The following is a 14,508-nucleotide window of genomic DNA, read 5'->3' as shown; positions in this document are numbered from 1 at the left end:
GGATCCTCCAGCCTCAGCCTCCTCAGTAACTGGGATTATAGGTGTTCATCACTATGCCCAGCCTATTTTGCATTTCTTCTAGGAATATCATCACATGAGATACTTAGCTATGAGGTAAAACCAAAAAAATAAAGATAGGGAGACAAGAGAGACCAGGGAAGATGTAATTTTAAAATTACACTTTTAAAAATTACAGTTTTTGGATACAAAATTACCCAAAGTTACAATATCTTCTTTCTCATCTAGGTCACTCACTCACTACTAAATGCCTAGTTTAAAAAGGGGGAGGGGTCTCCTACTCATAAAAGGTGTGACTGGACGGAAAACACAGTGAATGTTTCAATTAACAGTACAAGACGAACTGCCAGGAGCCCCTCGACATGCTCACCATCACCTTAAACACACTCACCCCACCGTCCTCTCTGCTTTCTGTGGCAGCTCTGGAGTCCTCTTTCCCGAGGGTCTTCGGTTACACTGCGAGGCTGCCTTCAAGTGCTGAACTGATTCAGAAGCTTTCCCTTTCAAGGTCATTTTGACTTTGGGAGGAGCTGAAGTCACACAGTGCTAGATCCGGTGAATAAGGTGGACAAGGACACAGCACTGGGTATTTTGCCAGCTGCCTGCCCGCTGGATGGCAGCAGCAGCAGCATTTGCTGTATTTCTGATCACACCTGATAAAGACACTCAGGAAGGAGGACTGTAGAGCTGCTGCAGAAGTGGCAAGGACGGTGGGACGAGCGTGTGTTCAAAGTGATGATGAGGATTTCGAGGGATTCACGGCAGACTGGCTTTTACTGTAACTTGTTTATTTAAGCATTCACTGCATATTCTGATCTCACTGGAAAAACATGCAGACCATGTTGCTCCTCTCCTGCATCTGTCCCGAGTGCCACAGCTTTAATTCTCATGCCCCTGCTGAGAGCCTCCCCAAGTTCCTGACATCTCTGGGCAGAGACCCAGGGCCTGCTCTGTGCACTGAGCTCGGTTCCCACCTGCTCTGGGGGCTCCTCAGGACCGCTGGTGACGGCCCGGCTACTCACGAGGCTGAGGCAGGAGATATACTCGAGCCCAGACTTGGAGACTAGCCTGGACAACAAAGTGACATCCCATTGCACAAAATCCTTCTACACCTGGTTATCTTCATAGCTAAGTCAATTGTATGTTGTTGCTGCTCTTGCATTTATAGAAGCACTTAACTGTTTTCTTTTAAGCATTTTGCAGTCTTTTTCTTGATATGCAGTGGATATTTGTTTCATAGTCTATATCGCCAGCTAATATATTTTATGATTTTTTTTTTTTTGAGACAAGGTCTCACTATGCAGTTCAGCTTGGCCTTGAACTTGCAGTGATCCTCCTGCCAAGTGCTGGGATTCAGACATATGTCACTATGCCTGGCTGTTCTTTTCTTTTCTTTTAATTGGTTTTAGTACTATTTTTTTTCTAATTTTAAAAAGTGTGTCCCACCCATGTTGAATCATCCCAAGAAATTATCTTAAAGACACTTGAACAAGCATAATAAGATTGTCCTCTACATCCAAGACTTATTAAATGTCTTTGGTAATGCACATAATTCAAAATCCAGAGCTGAGGATTTCAGAAAGTGTACACATGCAGGGCCTGCCAGTCTAGCCCCAAGAGGGGCCAGGAAATCCCAGACACATAAGCGAGAACACATCAGCCATGGAGGCTGAAACAGCTACAGTGCACAGAGACAAAGAATCACAGCCTCTCAGAGCTGGGCACTCAAGCCTGTAAACCCCAGCACTCGGGAGGCTAAAGCAGGAGGATCACTGCAAGTTCAGGGCCAATTTGAGCTACAAAGTTAAATTCAAGGTAGGCCTGGACTACATGGTAACATCTTGTCTCAAACAACAAAATAGTATGGTATGGTGGCACATACACCTGTAATCCTAGTACTCGGGAGGCTGAGGCAGGAGAATTGAGTTCAAGGCCACCCTGAACTGCATAGCGAGATCCTGTCAATTAAGAAAAAAAAACAAAAAAAAACAAAGCCAAGCCCTGCAAAGCAGTACTGAGCAGCTGGCTTTGCCCTGGCCTGTTCCCAGGACTGTTTCCCAAGGACCAAGCAGAGTTAAAGACGTAGGATAATAAAAAAGCACGGTCTCTACCCTGCACAGAATACCCAGGAGGAGTCAGAAAACAACACAAGTCAACCCCAGCTGGCAGCAGGAAGGTAAAAGACTTAGGTGCGGATTTATTTAATCTTACCGGCTCCCGATCTGATCTGCACTGTGCTCCTACATAGATAAAGCACCTGACTGTGAACAACCGCGTGGTATTGCTGCAGACCCACACGAGCTATCAACAGCCTGTGTTCAGAAAGGCCGCCTAGCTCCCCATGCAATGAAGAGCTTGGGAACTGAGACATGTGTTTCTGAAACACCTCTTGTGCCAGAGTCTGTAGCAAGAAGCATCCCGTCTTCTGCTCTTTTTTCTCCTTTTTATTTTCTGAAACAGAGCCTTGCTATGCCATACAGGCTGGCCTTGAACTCACTAACTAGCCCAGAACTCATTGGTCTTGAAAACAAAGTAGTCCTCCTGCCTCAGTTTCCCCTGTGCCTGGGATTACAACCGAGGACGACTGCTGCCACCTGGATTTTATTTTTTCTGCCATGCTGGTGACAACAGCCAGGGTCTCAGGCTAAGCTACATCCCAGCCCTGAAAATATTTATTTCAGTTTAATGACACCAGATTGGAAATGCGCTTGACAGCTTTTGAGCTTGTAGGAGAGGAACAACTTCATCCATGCAGCCTCTGCTTTTAAACCTAAGTGCTGCTCACGCCCACACACAGCTGTGTGTCACTGCCCCATGCCTTCAACCCTGTGAGGGGTGCGTCACTGTCACTGCCCATGCTGCGTGAGTACACAGGGCCAGGAGAGGAAGTGACACCTGAGGGACCTGCAGGAAGTGCCAGACTGGCACCGGGCATTTTATACTCAGGATTCAGCCTCGTGGCCCCACTGTCCGAAGAGCACTCTAGCATGGCAGCCACATCCAAGGGTCCCCAGAGGCAAGAGAGAAACTGAGACCCCACATCCATGCCATGCCACTGACCAGGGTCGTGACCGGTGAACTCTGTAATCCAGATTGACTCTGAACTCACAGGCATCCTCCCGCCTCAGACGTCTTTACAGATACAGAATAAAAGTATCTGTCATGTACTTCTGTATTAGACCACTGACTAGAGTTTCTAGGTAATTTAAAATTAACAATGTACAAAGCTGAACTCCCTGTGATGAATGTAATCATTAGTCTTGCAAACAAAAATAAACCCAAAAGAACACCCCCCCCCAACAAAGCCCCACAAACAAAGGATTAGCAATCCTGATTGAGACCTAGTCACCTTTTGGCTTCCAGACTTCACAGCCCACCCTGCCTGGGGAAGCAGCCGAGCCGCTTTGTCTTGACCGGAAGCCCCCGGTGCCTACCTGTCTCTTCAAGCCCTCCGTGCGTCCCACTATAGTTGCTGAGGTCACCCCCAGGCCTTGCCAGGACTCCAATCCTGGCATCTGATCGTCCCAAGTGTAGATCGGGGGCCCCAGGCAGCATCCATGGCCTGCCCACCTCGCAGCTGCCTGAGTGCCAGGGACAGAGTCCACGCTGCCATCCAGGTGTCACACGGGACCTTCAGGCCACACACTCGTCAACAGCGCTCTCCCACCTTCCCAGCAGACCTGGGGCCTGTCCTCCTTCTGGGAGCCAGCCGGGGCCACAGGAGTCCACGGTGTCCCCAGAAATGGGTACCTAGTGTGAGTGCGAGTTTAAACGCAGGATGGCACATAAGCTGCAGCAAACAGTGAAACAAAACACCCACATCTGCCAGGCATGGCGCTGCACACCTATAATCCCAGCATTCTGGAGGCTGAGGCAGGAGGACTGCCTGAGTGAAAAGCTACCCTGAGCTACCCAGTGAGACCCTGAATCAAAAATCCAAAGTCGCCAGGTGTGGTGTGCACATCTGTAATCCTGGTACTTGGGAGGCTGAGGAGGGAGGAGCCTCCAAATTTGGGTAAGGCCATTCAAAACAAAACAAAACAAAACAAAAAAACAAAAAAAGAAAACAAAACACTCTACATTTAGCTTCAGAACCTGACAGATGACTTGGAAGGCCCAGCAATGTCCCTGGGGCCAACCCAGCGGCTCCTTTTCAAAAGATCATCTGGAAATCCTCAGAGTGGCTTCCCAGGTGACAGAACACACAACTCCCAAAACTCCAGCCAGCAGAATAACAGTTCTCTCCCGCAGAGGGGCCTTGCTTGGGATCAGAATGTCGGGCTTGACTGGAACCCAGGTAGCCACCGCATGGCCTGCGCCTCGCTACTGCTTCCCCATCGGACAGCACTGTGCGCCCCACAGCCCCCCACCTCTGTCCCCCGGCTCCTCCTCCCCTGGATCTGGACTGAGAGGGACCTGGGAGGGCCCAGCCCTAACTGTCCTGGGCGTGACAGCAAACCCTACAGGAACCCACAGCTGCCTGACACCCACGGACTGGGAGTGTCCACCCTGCTTGGACAGCACCAGGGACATTCCCTGGAAAGGCGAGGTGGACAGGCCAGCGCCCTGGGCACCAGCTCCAGTCACTCCAGTTGCTTGGCAACGTGTGCCTGGCAGGAGGCCGGCTCTGGGACACTCCTTCCTTCCTTCCTTCCTTCCTCCCCCGCTGCTGCTGACTCAAGGCCAGTGTCCAGGCTGCCCCGCCCACTTTCCAAACTGCCGCGAGGCCCCTGCCAGCAGCCTGGGACAGCCAAGCCGGGAGGCCTATGCTGTCATCCCAGCACCTGGGAGGCTGAGGCAGGAAGCTCCAGGCAAGTTTCGGCCATCCTGGGCTCAAAAACAAAACCATGCTTTTTAAAGCAGGAGAACTCAAAAGGCAGACAACAGAGCCCTTGTCACTGAAATAAAGACATCTCTCCCTACAGAGACTGAAAGTCACTTCCAGATTCTTCCACACAGGGGGCGGAGTTTACAGCTCAGCCAGCCAGTACCGGCCCTCCCTCGAGTTTCTCTACATCACAGATCGCAGAGCTGCCTCCCAGAGGCTGAGTCACCCATGCTGACCTCAAGGGAGGGAATTTTTCTGTATTTATTCATGGAGAGGCTGAGTCACTGGGCAGGCTGCGTGGAGGCCAAACAAACCGTTACTTGGGCACTTTCTCTTTCCACCAGCCGGGACCGACAAGGGCCTTGCTCAGAGGCACATCCCCGCTCCCTTAACAACCTTTTAACATTTTGAGACAAGGTCTCACTAAGTCTCTGTCTTGCCCAGACTGGGCTCAACTTTGCAATCCTCCTGTCTCAGCCTCCCCAGTACTAGGGTTACCGGTACATGCCATCCCACGACTGTCACTTCTCTTATAACGAGAATTGATGGCTGTAATAGAGGGAGCTACAGAATTCACAGTGCTGACTGTCCAATACCAACAGAAGCAGAAATGCACAGCTTAGCCGGCCTTGGTCACGGTATTCACCCGTCTTTAAACACAAGACCCTGCAGAAGCCACAAGTCTAGCACACACCTCCAGACTGAGTCCTGTATGAAGCCCCCAGGGGTGGCCATCTTTCTGCCAGCACCTTACAATGCAAACACCGTCCCCAGTCATTTCTATGCATTTAATATTCAAAGGAATAAAATACCTTTTAAAAAAGCCACACACATATCACATACCAGGTACACGATGCGAGTTCTCTTTCTGTTCTGAGGGTGACAGTTTTGCTTTTTTGTTTGAGACAGATCTCACTTTGGCATTCAGGCTGGCCTTGAACTCACAGCGATCTTCCTGCCTCAGCCTCCAGTGCTGTGATTACAGGTGTGGCCTTAACTCTTCCGGCACTGGTTTTTTTGTTGTCTTCTGAGTTTCTGTTAATCTGTTTCATTTAAATGTACTTCTCGGGGACAAAGCTGCTGTGCATACAAGAAGGAAGAAAGGCATCCCCTCTAATCTCAGCAGGAAAGTCCTGGCTGCCTCACTGATTTCATTTTAGAAATGTTTCTTCTGTCTTTCCTCAGCAAATCATCCTCATCCCATTACAGACAGTTACGCTACGTGGAAATATTATAGGCAGTCAGACAGGGTAGGGCCCTTGGCTGGGTTCAGTGAGCAAGATGAGAACTCACGGTGACTGTGGCTGGAGGCATCTGAGGGTCAGTCACAAGGGCCAGATTCACGCACTTCCCTAAGGGTGTGGAGGCTGGGATTACGGTGTCACCCTTCTGAGACCTCCCATGACCTCATCGGGGGTAGGCCACCCTCTTCCACCCACGAAGACCAAGACTAAGACTGAGACTGAAAAGACAAGGCCAACACTGTGGATATCGCCCAAAGTTAGTGATGTGGCCCGGGTACCCACACTAGAGCAGAGCAGTGTTACCTAAGTGGCTCCCCCTGCAGTCTTATCGGCTGATAATTTGACCCATGTTGTACCCGCCACATGATTTTGCTCTATAAAATTCCTCTGAGGTGGGCTCCTTGGCAACGCCCTGGGAGCCCTCCTGTCCCAGAGCTGTTCCTGTTCCCCCACAGCTGTTCTGTTCCCCCAGCTGCCTACTCTTAACCTCCACTGTCCCTTTGAATTCATTCTTCAACGTGGGGGAGCACGAACTGGGTGTGTTTGGCTTCCAGCCTTTCTCCTGTATCAGGCCTAATACAGCCAGGCTCCGGTGAGCGCAGGGATTTCACCGTTTCCAGTTCGCATGTTCTAGGAGGAAAGAAACTCAGCTTGGCTTCCTCTGAACAGCCAGGCAAGCCTTCCTTCTAATCAAGGGTATTTGGGTTTTCTCTAAGGATGGGGGAGGTGCTTTGTCTTTTGTCTTAAAGGAATCCCACTTATGCCAGGGTGGTGGCAGTGCATACCCATGACCCCAACACTCGGGAGGCTGAGGCAGGAAGACTATGGTGAGTTGAAGACAGCCTCGGCTACACTCAACAAAAAAACTGAATAATTTGGACATTGGACTGTTAAGTACAATTCTGTGGCTGACTCCAAAGGCATTTTTTGTCTTTTTTTTTTTTTTTTTTTTTTTTTTTTTGAGATAGGGTCTCTATGCAGTTCAGGCTTGCCTTGAGCTCATGTTGTAAGCCAGGCTGGTCTTGAACTCAGTGATCCTCCAGCCTCAGCCTCCCAAGGGCTGGGACTATAGGTGTGCACCACCACACCCAGCTGCCAAACACATTTAAGTCAATGCATTTATTCAATAAACAAATTATAGAAACCAGAGAGTATGCTGTGGCATGCCTATAATCCCAGCACCTGGAGGCTGAGGCAGGACAATCACCTTGAGTCCTAGCCCAGCCTGGATATATTGGGAGCCCCATCTCAAAGAAAGAGTCAGAAAGACAGACCGAGAATCTCCTGAGCTCTGCAGGCAGCAGGGTGCGTGGGGCCCCTGAGGGCTGGCTGAATGTCCAGTCTCAGCACAGCACCAAGCGTGGTTTTGTCAAGCACCCCAGATGCTGTGACCCAGGGCTCCATCCTGGGTGGGGTCACCCCAGCAACCCCACAATGACCAGCAGGGCCAGACAGCAGGGCCACTGAGGGTCCTGGGAGAAAGCACCGAGCCTGCAGAGTGGTTTTATTTCCAAGAGTAAAATCACCCTTGATTCGAAACAAGTTTAGGCAGGGAGTGGACGTCACAGGCAGCACCCACAGGCGCCACTCCCTCCCTGCAGTGGGCAGAGGCCTGTCCACAAGCTCAGAGCAGCCGGGCCAGGGACACAGCATGGCACAGCAGACCGACAGCTTGCTTTCTTTCCTCCTCTTTTGCAGTCCTAGAGACAGAACTCAGGCCTTCACCCTGAGTGACAGCCCAACCCTTTTTATTTTTTATTCTGAGGTGGTCTCCCTAAATTGCCGAGTTGCCCAGACTGGGCTGGAACATGCGATTCTCCTGCCTCAGCCCCCTGAGAATGCTAGGTTATCACCACACCCAGCTTAAAAGATTTTTACAATCTGGCCAACAGTGAGTATGCTGCTGGACACAGGTCTGAAGTTCGGGTACCACAATATGACATCCTAAGAATGCAGCTGGATGACCACACTGGGCAGTGGGCAGGACCTGGCACCTCTGCCCACCCAAGGTCTCCTGAGGGAAGGTTCACGTGATGGTATAACCTCCTACCCCCCGCAGCCAGAAACTGGTTTCCAGCTGTGGCTTACGTCTAAAATCCTGGGAAGAGGCTTGGAACAATCACAGTCCTCCCCGGGGATTGCCAGGAAGACGCCACCCCATGAAGCATAGAAACCTGCACAGCCTGAAGCAGAAATGCCTGGTGCCTGGGTAAGAGGTGTCGCTCCCCGCCACAGTCCAGCAGCACCGACCTAGGAGAATCCCAATTCTGCCCAGCAGAGCTAAGGATCCCCCCGACCCCACGCCCAGCACAAATGCAGGGCAGGACACTGCGCAGTGATCGAGGTCCCCTCCACGCTGTGCACCTGTGTGGCCCAGGGGTGACAGCTGGTCTCCTGAAGCCTCAGAGCTTCTGATTCTCAATAGGGACAACAGCCAGACAAGGTGGCGCATGCCTGTGACCCAGCACCTGCAAGCTGAGGCAGGAGGCCCGCTGTGAACTCGAGGGCAGCCTGGGCTACATAATGAGGACCCGTCTCAAAAAAGCACAGGTGGGGACAGGAACTGTGCTGGCTTCGCAGCATTCTCGGAAGATTCAGAGAACCACAAGACCTGGTGGGGACTCTGAAAACAGCAGCTGCCAGAGCGAGCGTTCCATAGATTTATGAAATCAGGCGAACAGTAGAGAATAGAGCTCGGGAATTAAACCTTATAAAGTCACTAAAGCCGGGCGGATGTTTGGCACTGATTCCTTTAGCTGCTAGAGAAAAACCTCCAATTTTTAAACTCAAAGGGAAGCGGAGTGAGTATGTGCATGTGTATGCAGAGTACCTTATTCTCCAGGGGAAGCACAGTCTTCCGTGACCTGAATTACCGATTTATTTATTTATTTATTTATTTATGTTTGGCAGAGGTCTCACTATGCAGTCGGCCTGGCCTTGCACTCCCGGCAATCCTCCCCCCTCACCCTCTGAGTATGGGGCTACAGCCTTGCACTGCTGGGCCTGGTGGATCCGCTGCGCTCACCATAGCCCGTACACAGTCAGCAAGACTGCTGTGTCCCCAGGTAGAATCCAGGGCTCGGAATCAAGGTCATTCCTGTCATCGCAGTCACCAAGGCCCTAACTGCAGGGCTCACCACAGATTTCACTGTATGGTGGTCCCTGGATGCCTTTTTTAAAAAAGTTTTTTAAAAGAGCTCAGTGACTGCAGAGCTCCTGCAGGGTCCCCAGGGCCTGGCCTGAGATATTCCCACAATGCACCGAGCGATGAGATGTGCGGGGGCAACCCCACCCCTCTGTGGGTCAGCCTCCAGTCATGCAGGGGACCCACCACAGGTGGCTATTTTGTGACCCTTGGAAACTGTGTTCATCCTTGTATTTAACTGCAACACCACCACACCCCTGCAAGCAGGGAAGGTGACCAAGGCAGGCAGGCAGGCAGGAGGCGTGCAGACACGCTCTGCGCATGCGCCAGCTCCCTGGGCCTAGGTCCTGCAAACGCCGGCTAAGGGAAGCCTTTAAAGGCAGCCCGTCGGGGCAGGTTCATGTGGGCCGGTGTGACACCTCAGAGCCATTACAGGATGTATGATGACCACGCCGGGGTAAAGAGCACTTCCAGGGCCTCCGATGTTTATCTGCGCCGTGACTCTGACATGCGCAGTCCGCACCGCTGCTAACTGCAGAGCGCGGGTTAACCAGTGACTGTGCTGCCGGTTCCAGTGAACACACGCGGAATGCTGCTAGCGAGAGCAGAACGCGGGGCTCAGGGCACCCTGCAAAGAAAACACGGTGCCTAGAAATGAGTCCCTGCATGCCAGTGATCCCAGCACTCAGGAGGCTGAGGCAGGAGCATCACTTAGAGTTTGAGATCAGCCTGCACTCCGCAGTGAGACCCTGTCTCGCAAAATCAAAATAGGCAAAAGAAGGAAGCAACCAATGGCGAGAAGGACGGCAGAGAAGAGAGCCAGGAATACAGAGGTGCTTTCAGAGAAAGGTTCCTCGTCGAGCCCGACCTGCTTTCTAATTATAGTCTTCAGATGTCTGGGCAGGTCACGCGGCTCTCTCTCTCTCCCTAACACAGGGCAGCGATGCAGGCTGCACGCGGGTTACAGCCCTGAGGCCCAAGACTTCTGCTTTCTGCATTTGCCTTTTTCTTCTTCTGTGGCTCAAATGGCCAGCAGCTGGGGCCTCCCTTCTGCAACACCAGGCTGAGGCTCAGGGCAGTGGTGCATGCCTGTCACCCAGGCACTCAGGAGGCTGAGGCAGGAGGATCACTGTGAGTTTGAGGCCAGCCCAGGCTACATAGCAAGAACCTGTCTCAAGAGAAAAAAAAAAAAAAAATCCCCAAACCCAAAACAGTAAAGCTCATTCTTCTTTGTGGTCACTGTGTGTAGGGGAGGGTTAGCAAACAAATAAAAATATTCGTGATTGAGATCTTAGAAGTTTGCTTTTTCGCAGGCTGCTATTCACCGCCCAGTGGTGAAGAGGCCTCTCTGATTAAAATAGCATAATTACAAAGTTGAAAAAGTTGAAGGAAAATGGACATATTTACTCTGATTGCTACCCTTGCTTGGATAAAAATCCCGCCTTTGAAAACAGAAATAAAACTCAAAAGTAAAAATGAAGCAAGACATTTAATCTATAAAAAGCAAGTTTGGTGGTAGTGAGGGGTATGTTAAAAAGAAGCTGCCACACACACACAAATGTCCCTGTAAACAGTAAGCTGGGCGTGGTGGTGCATACTTTTTGAGACAGGATCTTATGTGGTCCAGGCTGGCCTTGAATGACTATGTGACCTCCAACTTGTGGAGATCCTCCTGCTTCAGCTTCCTGAGTGCTGTGGGAGGGGGGGCAGGCATGTGCCACCACATCTCCCTGCCTTTTCTCTATTTCTTTCTCTCTGTCACCAAGAGTTCCCCACACTCTTTCCAAGGACTCCAGAGCCAAAGCAAGTCTAAGCAGGCCTTATCTCACGCAGCAGCTGAACCTTCCATGTGTTAATAAAACAAAGGGAGTCAAGATCCTAAGCTCTTGCTGGGCAAGGTGGTGCAGACCTGGCAGCTTTCCTCCAGTTCAGCCTTGAACTTGAGGTGATCCTCCTGCCTCAGCCTCCCAAGCACTGGGGTGACAGGTATGCGCCACCATGCCCAGTCTGGAGGTTTAGTCTTCCACCTCCTCTTTAGCAGGTAGTTGATTCTCACTTAAACCAGCAAAACACATTTGAGGCCAAATGTCAGAGAAAGGGGTGTTGTCTGTGCCCCTTCTCTCTTCGTCTCCATGTGGAAAGGGTCCCAGGCTTCTCAGGGCTCACCCATGGCCGGTCACTCACTGGACTCAAAAGTGAGCCTGTACCCAGCCCTAAGAGTGTTTTGCAAACAACACTTCAGTAAAAGCAAGGTTCAAGCCATTGTGTAAGACTAACCCCTCAGCCTGGCTTTCTAAGGATGCCTGCTGAGTGGCCAGGAACACGATGCTGTGTACAGGGACAGAAGGGAAACTGAGGACGAGGAAAAGGGTCACCCCAGGCGGTGGCTTCCTGTCCCAGGGCTCAGAATTGCACCCTCTTGCATATAGTTCCCACAAGCTCCTCCTTTCTGCTCTACAATTAAAGGCAAAAAGGAAACCAAACCGGGCGTGGTGGCACACATGTGGAATCCCAGTGCTTGGGAAGCTGAGGCAGGAGAATCCCAGGAGTTAGAGGCCAAGCTGGAGACTGTTTCAAAAAAACAAAATTCTTTAAGGAAGCTAATCCTTCAAGGAACATAAGCAACCTCACCCAGAAGGTCCCATGCCAGGCTCGAGGAACTTTAATTACTTTTGTTACTAGGATGCATTTGCAGGGAAACAAGACCCGAGTCCTCCTGCTGCCTCCGGGCCTAGGGAATCAGCCTCCATGAGCCTGGCCCTGCCCTTCCCTGGCAGCTGCATAACTGGGCCTAAAAAAAGGTGGCAGAAGGGACAAGAGAAAGAGCACCCCCCACCCATGCCAGGTGACTGCCAAGAAGGTAGCAGGATGAAGGGAACCCTGCCTGCTGTGACTGACTTATCTATTGGTGGTTTGGAGACAAGACCTTGATTTCTAGCTCAGGCTGCCCAGGAGCTCAGGGCGACCTTCCTGCCTCAGTCTCCTGATAAGTGGGATGACAGAGAGCCCTTCCACAGATATGAATGTCTTAGCCATGCTTGCAATGCCAACACTCAGGAGGCTGAGGCAGGAGGATCACTGGGAGTTCAAGACCAGGCTACTCTCCAGAGTGAGACCCTGTCTGAAAGAACAAAACCAAAACAAACAAACAAAAAAAGAAGTAAAAAATCCCACAGCTGACCCTGATGAGCCACTGGGAGACCTGTCTTCTTTCTCAGAACTGACTTCCTGCCCTGTGTAACAACACTGTGCGGCTCTGGCTCCATCACTGCCAGGCGCTTCTCTGCCCTAGCTCTGGCCCGGTCGCAGGCTGACCGCCAGTCCGTCCTCAGCACGCCTGGCTTGGTGGCACCTGGGGACACTACAGGAGAGGCTCGGACCAAGCCAGGGCCAAACAGTTGCAGAGGAGACCCAGAATGACCTCAGAAACCCACAGCTATGGGCCTGCTTCCCGAGGAACTCTGGACATCCTCAGGGCAGCCAACCCTGCCAGGCCTGGCATGGCATGGTGGGACACAACACAGGCGGACACCCAGGACAGCAGGCCAGGCTGAGGCTCCGTCCCAGCGAGGTTTCCCCAAACCTTCCCATTCGCAACAGGAAATGATCTCCCATTCTGATATGAACACGCATGTGTACACATCACATCTGCACACAAACAACTCAGAAGTGCAGCAGCCGAGCATGGCAACTCTTGCCTGTAATCCAGCGATCAGGAGGCTGAGGCGGGAGAGTTGCAAGTTCAAGGTCTGCCTGAGCAACAGAGGGAGCCCTTGAATCAGAGTAAAAAATAAAAGGGCCAGGGGGTAGCTTGGCAGGTGCAAGACCTCAAGTCCAATCCTTGTACCACCCAAACCACAAACAACAATAAAGAAACCCCAAAAGCTGAAAACAGGAAAACAATCTACAAAAATGGTCTGAATTTCCAGTTTTTTATACTTCTATACAAGACAGGCTCTTCCCCTATGAAACTGGTTCGTGTGTGCGCGTATGTATGTATGTGTATTCCAGCCAGCTACCCAGGTAGCTATAAGCCCATTTTATTTCGTTTTGTGTTTTGCTTTGATTTTAGCTTTTGAGATAGGATCTCACTATGTATTCAGACTGTCTTGAACTCACTACGTAGCACAGGCTGGCCTCAAAGTTGCAGCGATCCTCCTGCCTCAGTTTCCAGAGTATTGGGATTAGAGGTGTATGTACCATGTCCAGTTTCCACTCATTTTTTAAAAATCAGCAAAATCCTGTAGTAGCCTCGATTTCCTTTCTTAAACAAGGAAATGCCCCAGATGTCACCTCTTGTGCTCATGTTTTCTGCACCACACAGAAGTTGTCTCTATGTCAGAAGCTAAGTAAGCAGGATTCCCAGACTCGCCCTGGCCTGGCCCCACCTTTGGTAGCTCTCATCTTTTAAATGTCACAGTGCTCACCTGCCATGATCCCGAGGCCCTGGCTCCTCCAGGGTGCAAGTCCTACTCCAGAGCCCCCGTCCCAGTGGGGAGCCCTTGGCGGATAAGACCCCTTTTGGGAATGGGGCAGCTCCAGCCAGCAGAACAAATGCCTCCCTTCAAAACCCGCAGAGAATTCTAAACTCGAAAGTCAAGTGACGCCAGGTGTGGTGGTACATGCCTGTCATCCCAAGCACTCTGGGAGGCTGAGGCAGGAGTATCACAAATTCCAGTCCAGCCTGGGCAAGTTAGTGACTTAGTGGGATCCTGTCTCAAAACCAAGACTGAAAACAGGGGCTGGAGTTGCAGCTCAGTGAGTGCAAAGGCCCTGGATTCAAATGAAACAACACAAAAACCCAGAACACTCCGCCTGCTTCAAAATCACCATGGCTACCACTTGTTGGGTTTGTGTCTCTTTTGGGGAAGGAATCTCGTCACTTTGATTTTTAGTATATGCTAGATATAAGAGTTAGGATTATCAAAAGCTATCCCCTTCCCCCAACAAAGCAGGTTACGGTACAGGTAGACTATTAGTACTAAATCTGTGACGAGGCCGCCTCCCTGACTGGTGCAGGACAGAGCGAGGCCTAGGTCCTCCCACAACTCTTTTTGTTCTGTGCTCTGGCCTGGAAACCTCCCTGCAGATCTAGGGGCGGAGCACACAGACCCCTTTCCTAAGCCACGGCGGGCCTCTCTGGGCTAAAGAGCCAACTCCTTCCTTCTTATCCACTTCCAAGGATGCTGACCACTTCGGCCCCTGGAAACCCAGGATGACTAGCTGACTGACTGACCAACTGACCATTGCCTCGGGAGCAACTCAGGGCCTGC

At 51.2% G+C, this 14,508-nt stretch overlaps 1 protein-coding gene across 7 annotated transcripts in view; it reads right to left on the bottom strand.

Annotated features, from left to right (window-relative positions):
* Window positions 1-14,508, bottom strand: part of Sgms2 (sphingomyelin synthase 2) — a 46,979-nt gene that overhangs the window by 25,047 nt on the left and 7,424 nt on the right. The window contains exon 1 of one of the 7 annotated variants that reach the window (XM_063260604.1): window positions 410-537. The exons of the other annotated variants lie outside the window; for them this stretch is intronic. The gene's annotated coding sequence lies outside the window, so the exon portion shown is untranslated. Of the gene's footprint in view, window positions 1-409; window positions 538-14,508 lie in introns of those variants that run through there. 7 annotated transcript variants of the gene reach the window in all.

This window comes from Cavia porcellus, unplaced genomic scaffold, assembly GCF_034190915.1.
Source record: "Cavia porcellus strain 051 isolate PalLab524CR breed Dunkin Hartley unplaced genomic scaffold, mCavPor4.1 scaffold_14, whole genome shotgun sequence".
Taxonomy (NCBI): domain Eukaryota; kingdom Metazoa; phylum Chordata; class Mammalia; order Rodentia; family Caviidae; genus Cavia; species Cavia porcellus.
The sequence above is the reverse complement of the archived record's forward strand: the minus strand, read 5'-3'. Positions and strand labels throughout refer to the sequence as shown.